The sequence below is a fragment of the Chelonia mydas genome, chromosome 3 (genome assembly GCF_015237465.2).
Source record: "Chelonia mydas isolate rCheMyd1 chromosome 3, rCheMyd1.pri.v2, whole genome shotgun sequence".
In the NCBI taxonomy this organism is placed as follows: Eukaryota; Metazoa; Chordata; order Testudines; family Cheloniidae; genus Chelonia; species Chelonia mydas.
Window position 1 is genome coordinate 32,087,903 of NC_057851.1, and position 26,868 is coordinate 32,114,770.

At 42.4% G+C, this 26,868-nt stretch overlaps 1 long non-coding RNA gene across 1 annotated transcript in view; it reads right to left on the minus strand.

The window, feature by feature from the left end:
- Positions 1-1,022: 1,022 nt before the first annotated feature.
- LOC119565746 overlaps positions 1,023-26,868 on the minus strand; it is a 128,530-nt gene continuing 102,684 nt past the window's right edge. Inside the window, exon 5 of the long non-coding RNA XR_006289383.1 lies at positions 1,023-2,593. This is a non-coding gene — a long non-coding RNA (uncharacterized LOC119565746). The remainder of the gene's footprint in view (positions 2,594-26,868) is intronic.

Sequence of the window (26,868 nt, forward strand, 5' to 3'; positions counted from 1 at the left end):
AAAACTGCCTATATGCTAAAATAAAACATCTCAATTTCTTCTAGGTTTATCAAAGACATGCTTCAGGCTAATTCACACTAGCCGTCCTGCTGAATCCAGCAGGCCACTGTTTTCCGTGCATATACATGCTCAGAACTTTTGGGGGGAGATTTTAAAAGCATTTAAGCCTAATTCTACACTACACACCACTCTCAGGAGCATGTAGGGTATGGGTGGCTACAGGCTGCAGTGAAAAGCACTCTGTGTCCACGCTGTGGCCTGGAGCTACAGGTGTGTCAGTGAAAGGCTGTGGCAGAGGGGAGGCAGTGGGCTCAGAGCGAGCCTTGTCCGCACTGCCTCCCCCCTGCCAGAGCCTTTCCCTACTGTGGAGGAGAGCTCCAGCAATGTAGAGCTGACAGCCTCTCCCTGTGGAAACGAAGGGCTCCACAGCAGCTGGTGGAGCCTTGCCCTCTGTCAGGGAAGGGCACCAGTAGTGGGGAGTAGAGTTGCCAACTTTCTGATTGCAGAAAACCAAACACCCTTTCCCTGCCCCCGCCCCATCCCTTCTCCAAGGCCCTGCCACTGCTCACTCCATTTCCCCCTCCCTCCGTTGCTTGGTTTCCCCCCACCCTCACTCACTTGTTCATTTTCACCAGGCTGATGGAGGGGGTTGGGGTGGGGGCTCCGGCTGGGGACATGGGCTCTGGGATGGGGCCAGGGATAAGGGGTTTGGGGTGCAGGAAGGGGCTCAGGGCTGGGTTAGGGGTGAGGGCTCTGGCTGGCGGTGTGGATTCTGGGGAGGGGCTGGGGATGAGGGGTTTGGAGTGCAGGAGGGGGTTCCAGGTTTGGGTTGAAGGGCTCAGAGTGTGGGAGGGGCTCCAGGCTGGGACATGGGCCAGGGATGAAGGGGTTTGGGGTGCAGGAAGGGGCTCAGGGCTGGGGCAGGGGGTTCAGGGTGTGGGCTCTGGGTGGCCCTGACCTCTGGTGGCTCCTGGGAAGCGGCGCCATGTCCCTCTGGCTCCTAGGTGCAGGGGCAGCCCAGGGGCTCCGTGCACTGACCCCATTTGCAAGCGCCTGGTCAATGGGAGCTGCAGAGCGGGAGCTCAGGGTGACGCCTTTGCCACAGGCAGGGGCAGTGCACAGAGCTCCCCTGCCCACCCCTGCACCTAGGAGCCGGAGGGACATGCTGTCCACTTCTGGGAGCCCCATGAAGCTGGCCGCTGTGGCCAGCCAGACTTCTGGTGGCCCGGTCAGCTGTGCTGACTGGAGTCGCCAGGGTCCCTTTTTGACTGGTTGTTCTGGATGCCTGGCAACCCGAGGAGGCTAAAAATAGCAGTGTCAATGGAAGACACATCTTGAGCAAATAGGGCATGTACACCCGTCAGGTATGTCTGTACTGTACTCGCCTAAGCCATGCCTCACCATCTACACCTAAGCTTAAATCCATGGTAGGGGGGCTACCTGCGTGCAAACCCTGCAGGCTGCCAAAGGAAGCATGCAGTGTAGCTGTGGCCTAAGATATTTAGGCCACGTGCTCCTAAAACCCTTAGGTGATTTTGAAAAATCTCCCTCTCTGTCCACAAAATTCACCTGTATCAAGGATAGGGTGAAAGAGGACTCCCTGAGAATCACAATCTTGAGTTTCCTTTGAAAGTTTCACTCCGGGGAAAGGGATTTGAAGCACTAGGATGGGACAGAGGATATAGCGTGAGCCTGGGAATTCATAGGAAGATAAGCTTTAGTCTTATGGCCTGGGCTTTCCCAAAGCCCTGTTCTTCAGGCCTTCTCTTCCCCTGGCAGCATCTTCTTGCAGACTCACTGGAAGTCTTGGAATGAATACCCGTTCTCCAAAGAGATCGTAGACACCCATTTAATACAATATGCAGAGATCACTGTGTTGCAGCTCAGGCTGAATCTCACCTAGCCGCCCGAGCTCCAGCCTGAACCGGCACAGACCTCCTGCTATTTTTAGGGCCCTAACCTGAGCCCCGCTAGAATGATTCCTTTGACCTGGGTGGGGAGTTTGATCCCTGCTGCAGTGTAGATATAACCTCAATGTCCCCAACCCTACTGACTCATCTCCATCCTCTGTGGGAAGCAGGAGGAGGTACAGTTCTCTGTGCTCCCAAGAGTGCAGAGACTGCTATTGTGAGAGGCTTTTGTGCAGCCGTATTATGTGGGAGAGGCTTCTAGCATGCCATGTCCATGTCTGCTCACACAAGGGCCTCTTACAAACTGGCCTACAGTGTTTTTGGGCTCAAATCCTAAAAAAAACTATTCACAAAGCACAGAACTTCCAAACACCCAAGGAAACAAGTTTACAAGTGCTGAAAGTTTGCTATATTTGTACAATGCAAGACCAATAATTATCGCCAACCCTCCCACGCCCCCAAAAGCAAACCACCAAGAAGCTTTCAGTGGAATCCTTTCCTTTCTTTTCCAGTCCCCGACCAGACAAAATGTTTGGGTTGCTTTGCATCCGTAGAAGAAAGTTCTCTGGTGTGAAATATTACTTAATGATGTGACAAACAGGGCAAGTCATTCACGCCAACTCATTTTCAGGCTGTCATCTCTCAAGAAGCACAGCAAGCATGGGATGTATGCCCAGGGAAACCTAGAGATAATAAAAGTATGTGGTTAACCAACTAACCACTGGATGACACTATTGCGCCACACAGCTACAGCTGAAAGACTATCTTGCAGTGGAAATGTGACTTGTAGAGAAAAGTGCAAATGTGGGATTTTCAAGGGTTTAGTATACTCTATGTCTTAATGCAAGGGACAAATACATTGTGTTTACCTTTGTAAATGTCTTCACAATTAAATGCCTGTTTTCTTTCTATGGTGTTTAGGTTAAGCAGCCTGATTCAATCTGGGTTTAGCCACTGCTGGCAGGGTTCTCCAGATCCAGAGCAAAGAAGAAATAGTAACTTCATATGTCACACAGGGCGGCTTTACTTACAGCATCACTTAGAAGATTAAAAATAAATTGAAGCATATGTCACATCAAAGGGGGCAAAAAAAGGACATCTGCATTTTTTGATGCATTAATGAAAAAGTTCTGCTGAGCCTTGATTTGAACTGTATGGGAAAAGATGAGATTGGTAAGCTTCGAGTTAAATGTATTTCAAATTAAATTGTTTCTGAAATTAGCATTTAAGTGGGCTGGGGAAAGCTTGCTTTTTATACTTTGACTTTTGACATATTGTTGGTAAATTGAGCTTTACCCTTTTAACTTGAAGAGTTTACATTTAAAGAAAAAAATCAAAGCAATTTAGCTACAGATATCTAAGGCTGCATTTCGGTAGAGTAAGCAAGAACAGCTCTCCGGCCTGAGGCAAATCTTATCATCCATGACCATCTGTGCAACTACAAACTGTCTACCTCTGGCACTGCATGATTCTGCAGACATTGGGCTATGGAGTCGCAAACTAACATCTGTCCATTTTGACTGATTCTCACCTCCACCCCCAAAGACTATTCCCTAATGACACCTTCCTTTTAAACTAAAATCGGACACACTTACATCCTAATGTCAGACACCTGTAGTCAAATGGGCAGCAGAACCAGATCATTCTTGTTTTTCACCCCTTGTCATAGGAATAAGGATAAGTAAAGGGGAGTAAAGGCTGGACTTTGAGATGCATAGGCAGACACATTCATGAAAAATTCAAGAGGAATAATAAGAGTTACTGTATGCCATCTTGGTGCCTGTGGTTTATGTAGCTGGACTGGGGAAGGCTCCTTTAGTACTGAAGGAAATATGACTTTTAGTAGACTAATGTACTGTATTTAATGCATTTGCTTTTCCCCCTGGGGCTCAGTTGCAAATGCAGCTCAGGCCAAATTGATGAAGTATCAGTTAATGTGAGTCTGACAGCTTGGAGAAGACACAGCTGCAATGAGTTTCAGTGGTCTTAGGACAGGAGACAACCCTCACTCCCCCAACAATCCCTAAAAGCATGAAGACCAATATTTTCTAATTTGATGCTTTCGAGTTAAATACCGAAATCCCTATTTATACACCTAAATAGAAGTTGCCTGATTTTCAGAGGTGATTTTCTAGGGTCCTTTTTCACAGCTGAATTTGGCCAGTTGTACAAAAAAAAATCTACCTTATTATTACCACTATGAAGCATGTGCTATATAGATATTGGATGTGTATTGTGTCCAGTTTTGGGCCCCCCACTACAGAAAGGATGTGGACAAATTGGAGAGAGTCCAGCGGAGGGCAACGAAAATGATCTGGGGGTTGGGACACATGACTTATGAGGAGAGACTGAGGGAACTGGGCTTATTTAGTCTGCAGAAGAGAAGAGTGAGGGGGAATTTGATAGCAGCCTTCAACTACCTGAAGGGGGGTTCCAAAGAGGCTGGGCTAGGCTGTTCTCAGTGGTGGCAGATGACCGAACAAGGAGCAATGGTCTCAAGTTGCAGTGGAGGAGATCTAGGTTGGATATTAGGAAAAACTATTTCACAGGAGGGTGGTGAAGCACTGAAATGGGTTACTTAGGGAGGTGGTGGAATCTCCATCCTTAGAAGTTTTAAGGCCTGGCTTGACAAAGCTTGGCTGGGATGATTTAGTTGGTGTTGGTCCTGCTTTGAGGAGGGGGTTGGACTAGATGACCTCCTGAGGTCTCTTCCAACCTTAATCTTCTATGATTTTATGAGTCTATGTTTGGCAACACCTCTATACCATTGGCATGATGTGTCAATAAAGTGAGGAGTTGAGACATGCTTCCATTGGTTTACCCTGAAGCTACAACCTTTGCTTCGGTTATGTATAATATGGTATAAGAGAATAACCAATTTCAAGTAACTCCCCTCATACTTCAATTCACAAATGTTTTTACAACTTGTGCCCACACAACCAGCACAAATTCAACTTATTGTAAGTGCCCCTGGAGGTCCTCAAATGCCACTTAGAACACAATACTTGCATTTTTTAATGTATTTTGGGCCAAAACCATGGATCCACACCCAACCTGAGTGTGGTTCCTAGGCTTGGAAAGTAATCCTCCCACTAATCTACAGAGTGGTTGCAGAACCACACCATGAAGGTTACTTCCACCAAATGGAAGAAGAAGCCCCCTGCAGCTCCAATGTACCCCAGGGGGCAAGGTGAAAATTAGGGGATCCATCTCACAATCAGTCCTCTGCAGCACTCTCTGTATGGCCCAACATCCAGTTTCTTCTTCCCGCTCGACTTGTGTAGGAGAGCTGCATCAGTTCCATTACCAGGGAAGAATTAGTGTAGAACATATGAATGGCCATATTGGATCAGATCAATGGTCCACCTACCCAGCATCCGGACTTCTGACAGTGGCTGGTGCCAGATGTTTCAGAGGGAAGGAACAGAACAGGGAAATTGCCATCCCCTGTTGTCCAGTCCATCTTCTGGCAGTCAGAGGCTTAGGGACACCCAGAGCACAGGGTTACATCCTTGACCATCTTGGCTAATAGCCATGGATGGACTTACCCTCCATGAAGTTATCTAAGTCTTTTTTCAACCCAGTTATACTTTTGGCGTTTGCAACATCTCCTGGCAATAAGTTTTACAGGTTGACTGTGCACTGGGTAAAAAGTATTTCCTTTTTGTTTGTTTTAAGCCCGCTGCCTATAATTTCATTGGGTGACCTCTGCTTCTTGTGTTATGTGAAGGGGTTTACTCACTTTCTCCACACCAGTCATAATTTAATTGACCTCCATTATATTCCCCCTCAGTCATCTCTTTTCCAGGCTGAACAGTCCCATTCTTTTTAATCTCTCCATATAAGGAAGTCGTTCCAGACCCCTAATAATTTTTGATGCCCTTCTCTGTACTTTTTCCAATTCTAACATGTCTTTTTGAGATAGGGTGATCAGAATTGCACGCAGTATTCATGGTGTGGGTTTACTATGGATTTGTATAGTAGCTTTATGATATTTTCTGACTTATTATCTATTCCTTTCCTAATGGTTCCTAACATTGTTTGCTTTTTTTACTGCTGCTGCCCATTGAACAGATGTTTTCAGAGAACTATCTACAATGACTCCAAGGTCTCTTTCTTGAGTGCTAACCGCTAATTTAGACCCCATCATTTTGTATGTATAGTTGGGATTATGTTTTCCAATGTGCATTTCTTTACATTTATCAACAATTAATTTCATCTGACAATTTGCTTGTCCAGTTGCCCAGTTTTGTGAGAGTCCTTTATATCTCTTCACAGTTAGCTTTGAACTTAACTATCTTGAGTAATTTTGTATTGTCTGCAGACTTTGCCAACTCACTGTTCACCCCCTTTTCCAGATCATTTATGAATATGTTGAACAGTACTATCCCAGTACAGATCCTTGGGGACCCTGCTATTTACCTCTCTGAACCATGGAAATTGTTTATTCCTACCTTTTGTTTCTACCTTTTCATCAGTTACTGATCCATGAGAGGATCTTTCCTTTTATTCCATGACTCCTTACTTTGCTTATGAGCTTTTGGTGAGGGACCTTGTCAAAAGCTTTTTGAAAGTCCAAGTATACTATATTCACTGGATGACTCTTATCCACATATTTGTGGACACCCTCAAATAATTCTAATAGAGTGGAGAGGCATGATTTCTTTTTAAAAAAGCGATGTTGACTCTTTCCCCCAACAAATCATGTTCAGCTATGTGTCTGATAATTCTGTTCTTTACTATAGTTTCAACCAATTTGCCTGGTACTGAAGTCAGTCTTACTGCCCTGTAATTGCCAGGCTTGCCTCTGGAGACTTAAAAAAAAAAAAAAACAGTTTTACATTAACCTATTCTCTAGTCTTCTGGTACAGAGGCTGATTTAAACAATAGTATACATTTCACAGTTAGTCATTCTGAAGTTTCATATTTGAGTTCCTTCAGAACTCCTGAGTGAACACCACTAGTCCTGGTGACTTACTACTGTTGCATTTATCAATGTAAATGCATCTGTGTAAATGCACTGAAGTCCCAAAACAGCACTTTTGAGTGTTATGGATTTTCAAAGAACAACTGATGCAATGAAACAGGAATAGAAGATATATGAGAGGACAGATTGAGCCCCAAACAGAATTTCTCCTGTCCCTGCACCAAAAGTCTTTGAGACTAAAGCAGTAGAGACACAAAAAAGTGTATGGCTGGAACAATAAGAGGCTTACAAAAGAAGCTTAACAGTCACAAATAATTAGGCATTTTGGTTAGTGACTTATTCAAGTTTTCTGAGTTTCTGAGACCCTCTCCTTCCTGCACACAAAAATTAAAGTGCTTTAAAATTTCCAGCCTTAAGTTATCTGCACTGTAAGAGTTGTAGCAACATTTTGTGTGAAAAATAAGTTCTCTTATGAAGACGCTTCTCCCCAAATTTGCCCAGTTTAACAGCATTTTGAAATATGGTACATAATGAGTAGCTATGAAATACTAGCACTTTGAAGATCATCTAAAACAAATATTGGCTTTTACAACTAAACATGATACTAGAAAAATGAAAGAAAAGGAAATATTCATGGAGCAAGTTATTTGGGCCTGGACAAATTTAAAACCTGGGCCCAGGGCAGTAGAAGTGACAAGCTCAGGTCAGGTCTACTCTGGGAAATTAGGTTGGTATAACGACATCACTCAGGGGTGTGAAAAGTCCACACCCCTGAGCAACACAGTTAAACTGACCTAACTCCTGGTGTACACAGCGTTAAATTGATGGGCGAATTCTCCCATCGACATAGCCTATCAGGGAGGTGGATTAACTATGCCAATAGGAGAAGACCTGCAGCTTTTTAAGTGTAGACCTGTCCTCAGGCTAAATGTGCTTAACTTTTTCTGAAGTGTTGGTTTGCAATGCTTTGTGACATATTCATGATGTTGATGGGCATCTGCTATTTAGTGAACTAAACTTGTCAATATAATTGTGTATCTCAAAATTAAAGACTGTAGAAAGTAAGATTTCTTCAAACCAAAGGATTTCCAAAGCCTGTGTTCTCCAGAAAATATGACCCAGGTCCTAAGCTTGTGTAAATCAGCATAGTCTCGGATGAAGTTAGTGGAGCTATGTTGATCCACGCCAACTAAGGATCTGACGGACTATGGTTTTGAAATCAAGTAGCAGTGACCTTTGTGTTTAGTACTGTACAATGATTTCTGTTCTGATCCCCTGATTTTGACTGCTCATAACTTCTAAAAGTTTTAGTTTTCTTGCTGAAATTATCCAGGCTTGGTCTCTACTCAGTGGTATTCTCAGGCAGCTCTTCTATAGCCTCCCATCCCCTAGCATGCCCTGCTTCCAGCTTACAGTCACGTGACATTCACATGGCTAAAATTCCCATGATGTGGGAGAAAACCCAGCATAGGTTGGGGAGGAGGGGAGGACTTGAGCTCCCCTTAAAAGCTCAGCTCACCCTGTGACAATATGTAAAAATGTAATAAACATTCTCAGTCACTCTGCAATGGAGAGGGAAGAGTTAAGGTTGCACATGTAACCCTAACTTGGGTATTTCCTGGTATATTTGAGTGCTTAACTATGAAACCTTAACACTCTGACATATATTTAATTAAATATAAAGTGCAAAGAGAAACATAAAAAAGAGCTAGTCATCAAGTTTGTAGATAGACATTAATTGCAAATAAAATACTAGATCCATATCATAAACCAGAGATAGTACAATTTACATATTCTGAGCTCAAATATTATTTTAAATAAATAAAATAATAATAGATAATAATAAGCATACCTAGCTCCTGTATAGTATTTTACATCAGGAGCTCTCAAAGCACTCTATAAAAAGAGGTCAGTATCATTATCCCTTTTTATACGTGGGGAAACTAAGCACAGAGAGGCAAAGTGACTTGCTCAAGGTCATCCAGCAGGCCAGTGGCAGAGCTGGGCATAGAAACCAGTCTTCAGCATGAGAGAATTAATTCTCACAACATCCCTGTAAGGTAGGTATTATTTTCCCATTTTACACATGGGGAAAATCAAAAGTGAGAATTTAAGTGACTTGACTAAAGTCACAGAGAAAGTCAGAGCCAGAATTAGGACTCAGTTGTTTCTGGCTCCCAGCATTATGTTCAGAAAAGTAGGAGTAGTTCCTTCCTTATATCAATCATTTCAGATAAAGGTAAGACAAATGTACATTTAACAATAATTTACGTTTGAAACCCTTGGACACAAATCCTTTTTATGAGATAATATTTTCCATCTCATTTGAGCCAAACATGGAACAAAGCCACAGGATACAATAAAAGATGAGCTAGCTCTGCTCCTACAGTCAGAGTACAAGTGTAAGGATCATGTGGATATTACAAACAGAGCCTGAGCACACCCTTGCCTTCCAAGCAAAATAGGATACTTGGTGTGCTCAGTTGTTTATGAATAGACAGAACTCTCTTCCAGCTCAGGTATTTCATATCAGTGAGAGAGTCTGATCTCTGGAAACATAGGGATGTGAGTTATCTTGTGATTTTTCTAGATGGTGCTAGAGTACACATATTCTCTTTAGTTAATGTGACTGTTTGGAGGACAATTCTTGTTGATCAGCAGGTCCTGCAATAATGCAGACATAAGCTGTATAGTGCTGTTGCACTGTGCTAATGACAGTATGTAACAAAAGTTGAGGTAGGTCTTGCAGATATACTGTTTTCTTTAGCAAGTAAGTAGAAGGTGTTTCCCACTTTCAGCCTTTACTGTTCTTGTGTTTGGGTTCTAGTGTAAAAAGAAAAATTTACGGTTCATTTAAAAAAGGGAAGAAGGAGGATCCTGAGAACTACAGGCCAGTCAGCCTCACCTCAGTCCCTGGAAAAATCATGGAGCAGGTCCTCAAGGAATCAATTCTGAAGCACTTAGACGAGAGGAAAGTGATCAGGAACAGTCAGCATGGATTCACCAAGGGCAAGTCATGCCTGACTAATCTACTTGCCTTCTATGACGAGATAACTGGCTCTGTGGATGAGGGGAAAGCAGTGGACGTGTTGTTCCTTGACTTTAGCAAAGCTTTTGACATGATCTCCCACAGTGTTCTTGCCAGTAAGTTAAAGAAGTATGGGCTGGATGAATGGACTATAAGGTGGATAGAAAGTTGGCTAGATTGTTGGGCTCAACGGGTAGTGATCCATGGCTCCATGTCTAGTTGGCAGCTGGTATCAAGTGAGTGCCCCAAGGGTCTGTCCTCGGGCCGGTTTTGTTCAATATCTTCTTAAATGATCTGGAGGATGGAGTGGATTGCACCCTCAGCAAGTTTGCAGATGACACTAAACTGGGAGGAGAGGTAGATACACTGGAAGGTAGGGATAGGATACAGAGGGACCTAGACAAATTGGAGGATTGGGCCAAAAGAAATCTGATGAGGTTCAACAAGGACAAGTGCAGAGTCCTACACTTAAGACGGAAGAATCCCATGCACCGCTACAGACTAGGGACCGAATGGCTTGGCAGCAGTTCTGCAGAAAAGGACCTAGGGGTTACAGTGGATGAGAAGCTGGATATGAGTCAACAGTGTGCCTTTGTTGCCAAGAAGGCCAATGGCATTTTGGGATGTATAAGTAGGGGCATTGCCAGCAGATCGAGGGACGTGAGCATTCCCCTCTATTTGACATTGGTGAGGCCTCATCTGGAGTACTGTGTCCAGTTTTGGGCCCCAGACTACAAGAAGGATGTGGAAAAATTGGAAAACGTCCAGCGGAGGGCAACAAAAATGATTAGGGGACTGGAACACATGACTTATGAGGAGAGGCTGAGGGAACTGGGATTGTTTAGTCTGCGGAAGAGAAGAATGAGGGGGGATTTGATAGCTGCTTTCAACTACCTGAAAGGGGGTTCCAAAGAGGATGGCTCTAGACTGTTCTCAGTGGTAGCAGATGACAGAACGAGGACTAATGGTCTCAAGTTGCAGTGGGGGAGGTTTAGGTTGGATATTAGGAAAAACTTTTTCACTAGGAGGGTGGTGAAGCCCTGGAATGCGTTACCTAGGGAGGTGGTGGAATCACCTTCCTTTGAAGTTTTTAAGGTCAGGCTTGACAAAGCCCTGGCTGGGATGTTTTAGTTGGGGATTGGTCCTGCTTTGAGCAGGGGGTTGGACTAGATGACCTCCTGAGGTCCCTTCCAACCCTGATATTCTATGATTCTATGATCTATCGTTAGTAGTTTCCCCATCTGTAAAATGGGGATAATGATACCTCCTTTATAAAGTGCTTTGAAATCTACTTATGAAAAGTACTACACAAGAGCTAGGTATTAGTTCATAATGTGGGAGCTAGTATGCAAAATAAAAAGCAAGCATCTATAAAAGCTACATATACCATACATAGAATATAGCTAAGTCATTTCCCTTAAGGACCCATCACTAGCCAGGTTTTTCATTTCCCTCCTGCCTTCTGTTGCTTCTGCTGTTGCCATGCAAGCAATTACCATGATGTGTAGTTGTCAGAGTATTGTCTTTTCTTGATGTGCTTGTGTCACTGCCATAATGTTACCGCAGATGTGGTAATTTTCAATGGTGAAACTAATTGCCTAGAAAGTGACAGTGCCACATGTATTTTTTTTTTGGACAGTTCATTATTGACAGTGGTTCCATTCAATCCACCTGACATCATAATGCATCAGCTCTGCAACCGCGACAGCTTATCAGTATCATTACTGCTCCAATTTATGAAAAGTAGGCCCTGTACATGTGCAGTAGCCATTTTTGAAACGTAAACATACTGGACTAATTTCTGATGTCAGTTACACTGGTATAAATGCAGAGCTATACTGATGTCAAGTATCAGGGGGTAGCCGTGTTAGTCTGTATCCACAAAAACAACAAGGAGTTCGGTGGCACCTTAAAGACTAACAGATTTATTTGGGCATAAGCTTATAAATTTGTTAGTCTTTAAGGTGCCACTGAACTCCTTGTAGCTATACTGATGCACATCCACAGAAAGAGAGTAGAATTAAGCATATCTTGGCCAAATGAAAATATTTCAAAATACCAAAAGGTGCAAGTCTATACTGTAAATATTCTTCTCCAGCTCTTATGCTGGGTCTGACAAGTGCTTGGTGTAGCTCAGGAGACGGGTGGCAAGGTAGCTTTAAATGCCATGCCTCCACAGAAGCCATTCCAGAAACTGGAGTTCATGGGTTGTAAACACACCCTAGCTATTCCTTTTCCCCCGGCTATGCCAAGAGTTGGCATTTATGAGCAGGAATATCATTGGAGTCTACCACCCCTCTATGCCACCCTTAACACAATGGGAATACTCAATGGGCAAGAGGCACCATGTGTGATTCGTTTTGTGTGTGTGTGTGTGAGGGGGAGGGTGCAAAGCAGACTTCACATACCTCAGAATCAGGGCCTTTATTAAGCTAGCTAATAAACTGAACAGAGAATGTCACTTGGGCAGACAATAGCAGCCACTATGTATAGGGTTAATACACTCTTAGTGGGTTATAACTATTTGTATTTGTGACGATCAATGGACTGAGACATTTTAGAGTGAAGTTTACTGTATATCCACAAGCTGCAAACACTGTAGATATCTGCCATGTGAGTTTCCCCACATTGTCCTCTTAATGACCTCAATTCTGATCTTGAAAGCCCTCAGAAGGTTTAAAGGGAAATTTAGTTCAACTCATCCATGGGCATCTCCTGTGCAGAGACTCCCAGTCACTCAAGGAACATAATGGTGTTTTTGTAATATCAGACTAGTAGCTACCAATACATTACACAATTCTTAGTGCTCGAGACCTCAGATACAGCAGAACTGGATATTGGAAAGTTAAAAATTCAACCCTTTCTTTACACTAAAACCAACCCTTTCATTAGTAGAAATATTTGCTACTCTTTAATTTTACAAGAAATAATCTACACAGCTTGACTCTAACTAAACAATATTAGACTGTGTAGTGGGGCAGTCCAACAGCTAGCTGGCCTAGTGGTCCTGAGGTGAATTCCACAGTTCTTTTCAGACTGCTCATTCTTGCGGGAGCACTGCTGGGTCATTTATGGTGGGCCTCAGACAGTCCTTCCTGTCTGTCCCTTCTTCTTCATTGGCATTCCCTGCCAATGGGAGCTGTGGAGCCGGCGCTTAGGGGCCACCCCGGTGCCTAGGAGCCAGAGAGACATGTTGCCACTTCCGGGAGCCACCTGAGGTAAGCGCCATCAAGAGCCTACACCCAACCCCCATCCTGTGCCCCAGCCCCAACTGGATTTTTAACAACCTGGTCAGCAGTGCTGACCGAAGCCGCCAGGGTCCCTTTTTGATCAGGCGTTCTGGTCAAAAACCGGATGCCTGGCAACCCTAGTTAGCAGCTACAAGAGTTCCAAGAGGAAGTTGGAGCTGAGGACTAGAGGAAAGGAAGCTGGGATGGAATAAGGAAAATATTAAAACACGCTGCAATACTTCTGAGGCCCTCATCATTATAGTACCTGAGCACCTCATAGTTATTTATGGTTTTATTCTTATAACACCTTTCTGGTACAGAATTATTACCGTTTTACAGATGGAGAACTAAGGCAGAGGGTAGATTAAGTGACTATCTCAAAGTCACCCAGGAATCTGTGGCTGGGGTGGGATTTAAATGTTATATCTGGATCATACTTCAGTGTTCGAAGCACAAGACTATGCTGTGTAACTAGCCCTACCTTTCCTATGTGTTGATAACCTGATGGAAAAGCAGATCACTTCAAACTTGCTTCAGTCTAGTAGTCTGATGAACTACAATTGTGTACCAGTTTTTGTCATTTCAATACATTTGAATTACTGACCCAATGATTCCTGTGTATTCTTTGGAACTTTTTAAAAACAATAGCTAAATAGCAACAGTGCATTGGATTTGGAAGCTATCCAGTGACTTTAATGTTATAATCTCTAGCATGCAAGGCACTAGTGATCTTCAGAGTGCAAAGCAGCAGTGCAATAAGATCTATATATCTTTCATTTATAATAATTTTAAAATAATATTGCAAATATAAAATTGTTATATTATTGCAACTACAAATACAAAAATAACTGCCACTTGCTTAAGCACCAGATTGTCCTGGAAGTTATTCAACACAAAACGGTATTCAAGCAGGTGTTTAAATTATAGGTTTTATACTCCAAGTGTAAGTAATCACTGAGACAGTTTAAATAGATAGGTATCTGATATGTTAATTTATGCCTGGAGGGAAAGAGAGAGGAACAGAGAGTGTGAGAGAGATGCTTTCATCTTAGATTTTCCTGCTGGACACTATGAAGTGCACCATTCATTTAAACATAAGAACTGTTATTTCACATTATCCATCTCCAATAGCATGGGCAGATCAAGACATTTACACTTATAAATGCTCTGTGCTGCATGGATCCTACTGGCTAGCCCCTTAAATCTAAGGCCAGACAAGGTCTTATTTGACAGAAAGAAGGTATCACACCAGCTGCAGATATTTAGTATGCACATTCGCTTCTCTTGCAGTCTGAAGAAAAATTCTTTCTGAATTCAGAGTTTCAATTCTGTGTACTCGTACACACTACGGACCTGATTCAAAGCCCACTGTGTCAATAGAAGTCTTTCAATTGATTTCAATAGCCTTTGGATCAGGCCCTATAAAAGGGTAGAGGACATGGTTTAACTTCATCCATGCATCAAGATATGATGCGTGTCCTGCTCCTCATAACAGTGTCCTACCCTTAGATAGTTCAGTCATTATCTTCCAGTATAAAATGAATAGAAGGCCTGCTTTTCAAATTGTGTGCTTAATTTGTGGTATACTGCTAAAGTGACTGCATGTATAGTTAGGTATTTGCACACACAAGTGGCAAGTTATGCATCTTGCGAGCAATCTGTTTCATGTGGGTGGACCTTAATGGTAGGTCCTGGAATCACAGGGACTCTACATGAGTGCATGAGTCTGCATGGACCAAATTCCAAGATTGGGGCCTGAAATGGCAAATTATTTGATGTGTACAAGCAATTACTATAATGCCACGTGTACATTAGATTCAAATTGTGCACACATATCTGAAATTTGGGGCCATAATGAGAGATGGTCAAATAAAATAGTAAAATAATATATTCAATGATTTTCAGGATTTAAAAAAAAATAAAACAATCCTCTCCCCGCTCCCCATCATTTGCCTATCTTAGGGCTCAATCCCTTGAAGTGCTTGTAAGGGTTGCAATGGGGTTTGGATCAGGCCATGAAAGATGGCAAATATATAAGAATTTTGCAATTCTTACTGAATAAAGTAGTTCTGAAGCTTTACTCACCCATCTCTCACCGTCTCTATATAAATGAAGAAAACAGCACAAAAGAATACAGAAGGCTTTCCCTCACTCTAGCCCAAATGATACTTTCTGACATTGGAAAGACAGATAGATCCAGAAAATGGGGAGAGGAGAGGCAAAAAGGATGGGGAATAGATTATACCGATGAATATATGGCTGGATAGATTTGGTCGGTTTAATATTTAGTTCCAGCTCCCTGCTTTTCAGAAGTAGGAGGATGAATTTATGATGCAAATGCTTGGCTCTCTGAAAAAGAATGTGTTTTAATGTTCACTTATATAACACATTTTCAGCACTTTTGTATTTACAGATGAAGGAAGTAACATACCATCCATTTCAGTACCATTAAAACCAGTTATGTTTTGTGGAATTTACAATTGCAGTTTTCCTAATCTTTTCAATAATGCTTGGCCTTTTGTATTAAGAGAAAAAAAAATCCCATGATATTTAAAATATCTTTACTCTGACCTTTCTTAAGGGCACACTCGATTTGCAGCACTCTACAATGTTAGCAGCAAAGCAAGCCTGCATCTTGAAAATCATTCAGAATTGATAAAGTCCCTGTTAACATGATCCATGCACACCTCCCATTTGAACGGAACCTTCCATGAATCTGAGTTTATTATTCTGGAGTGACAATAGATGTACTGTTTTGTTTCAATGCTAAAGGTTATTTATAAATCCAAAATGAAGGCGATATGCCAGTATGGTGCACAAAGGCCAATACAAGTGGCAATGCTGCCTAAATATAAAAGATTTCATAATCTAGATACCTGGTATCTGTGCAGGCTGCTTGACTGTATCAGATATGCAACACGTATTCCTTTTCTTTTCTTTTCCTTTCTTTTCTTTGAAGAATTCAATACATCTTAAGCTCTTATGTGAAAAATGCAGAAGTGGGCTATATCTCAAGATATCAGCTAAAGATACCCTTCTATTTTTATTGCAATCCCTTTTTCTTTGTAAACTTTTTCTGTCACAAGCTGTTCCGTGAATATATTTACAGTCCAGTTCTATTTAATGGTGTTTACTTGTACTGATCTGTGGCAGGTTTATAACAGTCATAGATTCCTCATGTCTAGTTTATTGTTTATATTTCTATAAATTAATGCCATTATTATAATCAGAGATGGCTTCCGACAATAGACTTTCCCAGTCAGCGGCAGCATTTAATATTTTGTGGGCTCTGATGAATTATCTATAAAATAATTCAACTGCATGGGATATAAGAATTCAACATAATATGGAACTTCATTTGAAAAGGAATAAATGAAAAGGAACAATTCGTGATGCAAAAATGACTAATTCTACAGCACATAAGATTGTTTTATAAAAACATTTTAGCACTGATAATAACTACATCTTAGATCCAATGCACAGCTGATGGCAAACGATGCTTGTATCTGTTCCCACTGCATGTAATTAGCTGCTAAAACATATCAACATCATAAGTTTTAAATCTCTCTTTTATCTTTCTATTGGAGCACTGATGTCTCCAACAAGGGGAGCTTTAAGCAAGTATTTTATGACAGATGCTGTACATAGACACTTTATATCTTCAGCATCAATAAAGCAATAAAACTTAATTGGTTACTTCAGCATGAAGAAGCTTATTTCTGACACCTTGAGGCAGCAGATTGATGGGCAGATTCACTGTATGTGGGAAGAGGGGGGCTGGTAGGAGAGAGGGTAGGTCAAAGTCAATATCACTTTATGAATGGTTCTGGCCTGATAATTATGCTGATGCTGGATGATTCTTTCCCTCTCCTTGTCTGGCTAAGGTAAGGGTAAGCTATATTTGGCGATGTACCCAGAGAGACTTATGCAGCAAGGAAAAATAGGCCCAGAATGTTGGAGTACGTTTCTCTCTGGCCAATTTATGTAGCCCCTGAAACAGGAAAGCACTTTAATACATGCCAGTATGTAAGTGACACCATTAACTTCAGTAAGACTACTCCCATGCTTAAATTAAGCATGTGCTAAAGTGTTTTGCTAGATTGGGGACTAAGGATTTGATCCTGCGAGATACAGGGAACCCTTCAACTCCCCTGGATGCTGGGAGTTCAGAACCTTGAAAAATTCTCTAAAAATAGGAATTATTCTCGTATATGATTTCAAATGCAATGTATAGCATTATTATGGCAGAGATGGGCTGGCTGCTAAAAATAATGTCAAGAAGGGGAAAGTGTGTAGAAAATGTGATTCAAAGAAATGTTTTGAATTCTTCTAATTTTCAAAAATGCAAGATTGCTCCAGATATATAGTGCTCTACCCATACAGTCTGGTAAAGAGAACCAAAACTTTCAACCTTGATTCAGAAAACTTTACTACAAATTACTGTTATTTTTAAACTGAAACTGAAATATCTCTTTCTTGTAATAATCTCAAGTGTTAATAAACACAATCTGTCATAAAATATTAGTATTATTCTGAAATGTGTAAGAAATGTTTATATACCAGAATTTGCTCATTCTGTTGCTGTTTTTGCTCCTATATTAATGAATATCTGATTATTTTCCCATTCTAATTTTAATGGTCCTATAAATTTCATTTTCGGTAAAGAAAAAAAGAGGGGAAAAAACTCCCAGAAAAGAGTAACAACCTAATTTAAAGACAAAAGTTGATGAACACAATATTCATTGATTTATGACTAGTGCATGTGATTTATGGTAGCTTTTTCTTCCCCTTTATCTGTTAATTTTGTTGATGTGTTCCATAAAAGTATACAATGGGTTTTTTTTAGGTTTTCACACAAAATTAACTTGCATCACATTTCTGTTGAATGAAGCATTTTCTTGGGCAAATTATATAGAAAAATTACCCAAGTAGTCTTCAGCTTGTATGCCAATTAATCCAGCTCTGGGCTTTCAAGTCTTCCACAACTATGAAGGTACAAGTATCATCTATCTGGGTGTGGAGAGAGGCTCCTTCAAGTGACCCTATCACCACTTTTAGTGACACTTGCATTTTTGTCTTTTGAGCGGTCAAATGATGCCCCATCCTGACTAAAGCCCAACTGGTTTTGTGAAGGAAACCTAATAAGGCCTAAAAGGAAAGAATTGTCCTTTCCAATGTGGCAACTCAGCATGGGGTGCCTTCAAAGCTACCCACTCTAGCTTATATGGACCATAGACTGTGGGCTCTCCTACAGGGAGGGTTTGGGTCTGTGGCTATGAATAGTGGCAAATCTAATGGCTACTCTCCTTCTCCTCTCCTTCTTCTTCCACAGGCCTTCACCCACTGCATGCTTAATCTTCCCTCCACACTGCTATTGAAAGCCTTATGATGAAGCAAATCTCCATGGCATGTGCTACCCCTATGTAGCCTCTGCCCTACTGAGAAGAGGAATCATGAAGATTCTGCTGCACTGAAGACCTTCTGCACTCATTGAAGTAGGGGTGGGAGGCAGCATTTAGCCTGATGTGAAGTTACTGATTGGAAGAAGTCTAATGCAGTTTCCATAGCCCTGGTGATCTCTGGTGATCTCTGACTATATGAGCCTCGGTTGAAGAACATCTGACAGGAACTATGTCCATTGCTTTAAAGACACCTTAAAAGAAGTAGTTCTGGCAACAGATTGTGGAGGCAAAATTGCAGTTGCAAAAACAGGAAGCTGGTTTTAAAAATCAGACCGTTAATGCTGTTCTTTGCCTTGGATTTACAGATGTGCTTCAATGAAAAATTACTCTGCTTTTGATGTACTGTTTTGTTTCTCTCCCACACAGTTGTTTAACAGATCCCTAAACAGGTGTTATCTTTAGATATGTAATGCTTCCATAGCAAAACCTTTAAAATCAGAAAGAACAAGCCGCTGCTTGATTTCATTACTTATAATAGAACCAGGGGCTGTGATGTGATCACCAACCATCTGAATAACTAGATAAAATGGATGGTTTCCTTACAGTTTGATTAGATTTTGTGTCAGTCCTTACAGTGACAGATTTAGAGAAAAGTAATAAAAAGACAATGTAATTTAAAAATCAATAACGCGTATGGGAGGGAGTACAGACAAGGTAGTTTTGCATAGCTGGTAAGGTGTTTAATGTTTAGCTACTTCTTTTATTGTGGCTTTTTTCTCTCCAATTTATTAACATTTAAACAGATTTCTAGGGATTTTTATCTTTTATAATGACTACGGAGCTGTTGCTGAGCTCATTTCCACTATACAATGTTATTTCAGCTAGTAGGAAAGAGATAATGTGTGCTTCATTAAATAGGACTGGGAAAAGGGGTTCTAGTCCAGGCCCCTTTCGACAAGCATTTCTTGTCCCTTATCTTTTTTCCTTTAACTTGTTACTCAAATGCTTTGTCAGAGGAGAAGTTTGATTATCCCTTAATCCAAATGGCCAATTCAATCTATTTTAATCCAATTAATCAATTAAAATTATTTTGGGAGTCATAATCCATTTCTTAATCCAATTAGCTATTGTAGTTCTGGCTCTGAGTGAGGATTTTGTATAGTAGCAGCTATTGTTTACAGTCTCATCTACAATAGGTGTAACTTCAGCACCCTTGTGGCCAAGATGGAGTCTGTTCTGCAGGCAGCTCCAGCCAAGAAAAGGTGCATGCAGGAACGCAACAGGGAAAGTCCCTTCCACCCCAGGGGCATCTGTTCCAAATCCCCCAGAGTGAACACACACCCACCAGAATAGTACAATAAATATAGGAAAGGGAAATATTTATTCACTGAGGGATGAATGGAGAAAAAACAATGGGTTTGGGGTGGAGGGGGGTGAAGGCTCCAGCTGGGGGTACAGGCTCTTGGGTTGGGCTGGGTATGAGGAGTTTGGGGTGCAGGAGGGAGCTCTTGGCTGGGGCCAAGGGGTTCAGCATGTGGGAGGAGACTCAAGGCTGGGGCAGGGGGTTGTCTTGTACTGGGGCCCTCTCCCTCCAGTAGGTGCAGCTTCCTCCTCATGACTTGGCCCTTCAGCCTGGTCACTATGCCCCTCCCCTCCCGGGGTATCAAAGCCTTTCAGGGCAAAACTGTCCAAGCCAGTCCATTCTCCAGCCTGTGGCCTCTGTGACTTTCCCGGTGGCTGATAGGGCAACCCAGGCTTCCTCTGTATTCCAGGTTCCAACTCAGAGACCCTCTCATCAGCAGCCAAAGACTGTCCTATCTTATCCCTTGCTGCTTTTCCCCTGAGCCTTTCCTACCTTTCTGGCTCTCCCACTTATCTGGGTTTGCCAACCCAAACTCCCTTCTCCCAGAAAGTCACTGCAGACTACTTCCCTGCAGCCCCCTTCCGCTCTCAGCTCCTGGGCTTTGTACAGGCCACTCCTGTTCCTGCCCAGCTGAGCCTCATTTAATCAATCCCTGCTCCCTGACTGGTGCAACCTGGGGAGTTAATTGGCCCATCTGGCCACCTTAAACCCTTCAAGTCTTATGTGGAGCGGACACCCCATCACAGTTACTCTTATTATTTTTAATGCAATTGAAATAAAATACACGACTATGATTTAAAAAATGACGAGCGATTTTGGGTATTCAGCTTGAGGCACCTTCAAGAGGCCTGATTTTCAGAAGATAGCTCCTCAGTACTTTGTGAAATTCAGGCCCCTTTAAGGTATTTGAAATTGGGCACCAAAAATTGGGACACCCAAATTCTCTGCTTTATTGGGAAAATCCTGATCTTTGCCTCCTCTTTTTCCAGCTGACAGGCTGAGCAGCTTAGCTGGGGCAGGGCAAGCCCTCTGCTTGGTTTTCTTTGCAGACCATTAACCACTTTTCTGCCTGACTTTGTGTGGGGTATGTATGCCCATCACGGGTAATTTCAGAGCCATTATCAACACTTACCATTTCTATATCAGTTTCCAAAGAATCTAGTTCAATCCTTCATTTTTTTTTTTTTTACCAGATGTGGGTCAATGCCATGGAGATCAGTTTTCAGCAGCCTGATTGCCTATTGGATACTTCCACAGATGCCTTCTTCATACTTTAGAGCTGCAGAATCTGTCGAGTCTCTGACAAAACTCCATTACCCTTAAAGTCTATAGGTGAAGATGTCAGAGAAGACACTGAATCTTTCTTTCCAGGGTTTTTCGGCTCCACTGAAATTATATTCCCCTTTAAGGTCTGATTCTCCTTTATATGATTCTTGGTACCTGATCAGACTGTGGGAATGGGAATTTAAGATCCTTCTCTGAAAATCATAGAGGAAGAGTTAAATTGTCCCTGGGCTGTTAAATGTTCTTCTTCTTCATAGAGTAAGTTTATGAGGTCAATTCTGCTCTTGAAACTTGGGTAAGGAACAGCACAAAACATTCAAAACACCAGTACAGTTTCTGAACATGCCTCTGATTCTGGCACTTGAAAACAATTGTGCTCTAGCTTTGCTATCAGTGAGTTTTAAAAATATATTTTATATTTCTTTTTTCCCCAGTATAAAAAGCAATATTTTATATATAAATTATACATGCTCCAAAGTAAATAACTTTAGCACGAAGAAAGGAATTACTGTAAACAGCAATACCAAGGTTTCCTCTGAGGACTCCAGTATACGGACCCTGGACGTCAGAAAAGCAGACTTTGACTCCCTCAGGGAACTGATGGGCAGGATCCCATGGGAGGCTAATATGAGGGCAAAAGCAGTCCACGAGAGTTGGCTGTATTTTAAAGAAGCCTTATTAAGGGCTCAGGAACAAACCATCCTGATGTGCAGAAAAAAATAGCAAATATGGCAGGCAACCAGCTTGGCTTAACAGAGAAATCTTCGGTGAGCTTAAACACAAAAAGGAAGCTTACAAAAAGTGGAAACTTGGACAGATGACTAGGGAGGAGTATAAAAATATTGCTTGAGCATGCAGGGGTGTAATCAGGAAGGCCAAAGCACATCTGGAGTTGCAGCTAGCAAAGGATATGAAGGGTAACAAGAAGGGTTTCTACAGTTATGTTAGCAACAAGAAGGTGGTCAGGGAAAGTGTGGGACCCTTACTGAATGGGGGAGGCAACCTAGCGACAGATGATGTAGAAAAGCCGAAGTACTCAATGCTTTTTTTGCCGCGGTCTTCACAGACAAGGTCAGCTCCCAGACTGCTGCACTGTGCAGAACAGTACTGGGAGAAGGTGAGCAGCCCTCAGTGGTGAAAGAACAGGTTAAGGACTATTTAGAAAAGCTGGACATGCACAAGTTCATGGGGCCAGATCTAATGCATCCAAGAGTGCTGAGGGAGTTGGCTGATGTGATTGCAGAGCCATTGGCCATTATCTTTGAAAACTCGTGGCAATTGGGTGAGGTCCTGGATGATTGGAAAAAGGCAAATATAGTGCCCATCTTTAAAAAAGGGAAGAAGGAGAATCCAGGGAACTACAGACCGGTCAGCCTCACCTTAGTCCCTGGAAAAAATCATGGAGCAAGTCCTCAAGGAATCCATTTTGAAGCACTTGGAGGAGAGGAAGGTGATCAGGAACAGTCAACGTGGATTCACCAAGGGCAAGTCATGCCTGACCAACCTGATTGCCTTCTATGATTAGATAACTTGTTCTGTGGATGAGGGGAAAGCAGTGGACATGTTATTCCTTGACTTTAGCAAAGCTTTTGATACGGTCTCCCACAGTGTTCTTGCCAGCAAGTTAAAGAAGTATGGATTGGATGAATGGACTATAAGGTGGATAGAAAGCTGGCTAGATCGTTGGGCTCAGCGGGTAGTGATCAACAGCTCAATGTCTAGTTGGCAGCCGGTATCAAGCAGAGTGCCCCATGGATCAGTCCTGGGGCCAGTTTTCTTCAACATCTTTATTAATGATCTGGATGATGGGATGGATTGCACCCTCAGCAAGTTTGCAGATGACACTAAGCTGGAGGGGGAGGTAGATATGCTGGATGGTAGGGATAGGGTCCAGAGTGACCTAGACAAATTGGAGGATTGGGCTAAAAGAAATCTGATGAGGTTCAGCAAGGACAAGTGCAGAGCCCTGCACTTAGGATGGGAGGATCCCATGCACCGCTACAGGCTGGGGACCGACTGGCTAAGTGGAAGTTCTGCAGAAAAGGACCTGGGGATTACAGTGGACGAGAAGCTGGGTATGAGTCAATTGTGTGCCCTTGTTGCCAAGAAGGCTAACGGCATATTGGGCTGCATTAGTAGAAGCGTTGGCAGCAGATCAAGGGAAGTGATTATTCAGAAGATTCAGCACTGGTGAGGCCACATCTGGAGTATTGTGGAGTATTGTGTCCAGTTTTGGGCCCCCCACTACAGAAAGGGTGTGGACAAATTGGAGAGAGTCCAGTGGAGTGCAGCAAAAATGATTTGGGGGTTGGGGCACATGACTTATGAGGAGATGCTGAGGGAACTGGGCTTATTTAGTCTGCAGAAGAGAAGAGTGAGGGGGAATTTGATATCAGCCTTCATCATCTTTGGAACTCCCCTTCAGGTAGTTGGCGCTAGGCTGTTCTCACTGGTGGCAGATGACAGAACAAGGAGCAATGGTCTCAGGTTGCAGTCGGGGAGGTCTAGGTTGGATATTAGGAAAAACTATTTCACTGGGAGGGTGGTGAAGCACTCGAATGGGTTACCTACGGAGGTGGTGGAATCTCCCTCCTTAGAGGTTTTTAAGGCCCAACTGGACAAAGCCCTGGCTGGCATGATTTATTTGGAGTTGGTCCTGCTTTGAGCAGGGGGTTGGACTAGATGACCTCCCGAGGTCTCTTCCAACCCTAATCTTCTATGATTCTATGATATTATAGTGTCATATTTTATACAGACAAGACATTAATGTTTTCTCATCTTTTGAATGTAAGGCACATAAAGGTACTGGAGACAATAAACATTCATCACCAAGCTGACCAAGAGAGCTGACAAAACATAACCCATCTGCCCAAATATAACGGATTGGTTCTGGTGCTGGTACAGATGTGGACTGTTCCCTGATTTTATGGCTGGGATTTGCATAGGGGCCAAAGGAGGTGAGGTGTCCAACTTGAAAAGGAAACTGAGAACACAACACCCGTAGCCCACACTGAAAATATCAGTCTAATGATGATGGTCAGACTACTCAAAAGGGTGACAGAATATCCAAATCAAAACAATAAAGAGAAGGTCAGGCATATGGCCAGTCCTGCAGAGGAAAGTTCTTCACTTTTAGGGCAAGACCTCAGTGAGTTCATTACTAACAGGTAGGCACATGCCAACCAGCTTGTGCCAATGTCTGTGTGAAGCTGACATTCCTGAGAAGAATATTCTATAAGGATTTCAGCAGCAGCGTTGACACTTGTTCAGAGAATTTAGCCATGAATGCTACCCTCTCCTATAGAACCTGATGGCCTATACAACAGCAGGGACATAAATTTGGTCCTTTGTTAAAGGTATTGGAAATTTCCAGATGCTTAGATAAATCTCACTCCAGCCACCAATCACTTTGTGCACTGAACACCACATGGAATTTTCACAGCTGTCCTGTTCCAGCTGAAAAGAGCCATATGTACTCTAGCCCTCAGCATCATCCAGCCAGGTCTCAGAGACATATGCCATACAGAATCCTGAACGTGTGTGTCACCCTGAATTGCAATGGGTACCTAGGCAAATAAGGAGTTGTAATCCAGACGTGTAATGCACCATTTGGCCACTGGTTGAGAATTTGCTGTCATCTATACACAATACTCCTCGGTTTCCTTTAGATCGGATAGTACTTTTTTGCACTCCTGCAATTTAATGAACAAGTTATTTTCAAGAAGAAGATACAAAGGGCACAGTAATGGACGATAGCTGCAGCCATGAATTTTATGAACACACATCAAATAGAACATCAGCCCACAAATCAGCTTTGCAATGCTCTTATGTGTGATTCATTGTGAATTTGCTTTTCATGGTTACCATTTCATGCAGTACCATTCATCAGTGTACTAGCCATTTGTGCAGCTGAAAACTCTGGCATTAGTTTTTAGCAGTAGGAACAACTAATATTTTTACAATACTCTTCATGGTAGCAACCTGAGGACATAACATACATAACACCATAAATATACAGTAATCATCATGTTTGAAATGTCCCCATTCTCTGTATGATTATCCTGGCTGAGACACAGAGAGATGCTGATGAGCCTACTATAGCCATGACTAGCCAAGAGGTGTGGCGTCAAGCTGTGGTAGTAGCAGCTCAGGCTTCTTGAACCAGAGGTTCCAGGGTCCATCCCTGCTTCTGACAAGCCACCTACAGATATATAGTGTTACATGTTGTTGCGTGTATGCTTCAAGAGGAACGTGGAAATCTGTCAATCTCCAAAGCTACCCAAATTTATATACATCAAATTTTAAAGCTTTGGGCTCTTATGTGAATCATAAAGGCTAAATAAGATTTTCAACAAGAGGATAGGGCTCTGGCAAGAGGTTCTGGGGAGCCTGCCTTATGCTGTATTCAGCAGTATTACATCTCATGTAAAATATGTACATCCATTGTATTTACTCTTATGTGATTTACCATCACCACTATAGTCACTGACACAAAGTAATTTCATGTACATGGTTGGTCCTAGCTGCAAAGCATGTGGTCAGATCCTCATATGGCTCATTTACCTGCCAGTATGCCCAGACACTGCTTATGGTTTTGGGGACCGCTTTGCTCCTGATATAGTGAGCAAAGTCCCATCCCATGTACAGTCTGCCATTATGTGCGCAAACACTCATGCACACTACTTTACATTTGCTGTCTAAAATTTCTAAGCAGGCCCTTGCAGCCTCCACTGGTGGAAGCTTAAAGAGCTCATGATGGGTTTTAAAGCTGTCCGTACCTACTGGAAAACATGAAGGAGATCTAAGATTAAAACACTGACTCCTCTTTACTGGGGATGAATCCCCAGTCAATGTGCTAGTGCCTAATATATACTCACTTAAGTCCTCCTGATTGAATCCCCAATGAAGTCAGTGGAAGTGAATGGGCAATGTGATGGCAGATTAAATTTAATGTTGCCAAATGCACAGTAATGTTAATTAGAGGGAATAATTTGAACTACACATGCACCTTATGGGGTTCTAAATTAATTTGATCAGCTCAGGAAAAAAACACACCTGGGTATCACTGTGTACAGTTCAGTGAAGAGAGTACGACTTCAGTCAATCAGTGAACAAAATGTTAGGATGCTTAAGGAGTGGGAGGGAGAATAATACAGGAAATATTATACCATTATAAACATCAGTCATACAGGCTCATCTGGAATACTGTGTGAAGTGCTGGTCACACATCTCAGAAAGTTAGCGGCAGAAATAGAGTGGGTTCAAAGGTGGACAAAGGGAATGATCAGGGCCGTGGAAAAAATCCCATATGATGAGAGACTGAAAAAAAGGGATAGTTTACACTAGTTAGGAAATGAACAAGAAAGGAGATGATAAAAGCATACAAAATAATTCAAGGCTTAGAGATTTGTGGATTCACTGGATTGAGCCAGATCTGGGAACTTCACTCTATGATGTCTGGTGCAATGTCATCAACCAGGGTCACTCTGGATGGTGCAACAGCCCTCAGTAGGCTCTGCACATTTGATTTGATTGTTATAAATCACCATTTTCCATCACTTCCACATGAGGGAGGAAAACCCATTTCTTCCCCGCCCCTTTCCTCACAGGGCAGGGATCATTACCTGTGGCTTATTGCCTAAAGAGTTCATGCAGTGCAATGATATTTATATACTTTTAAACACACAGTTCCTGAGCCACAGGGACGCTCCCCATTTAAAATCA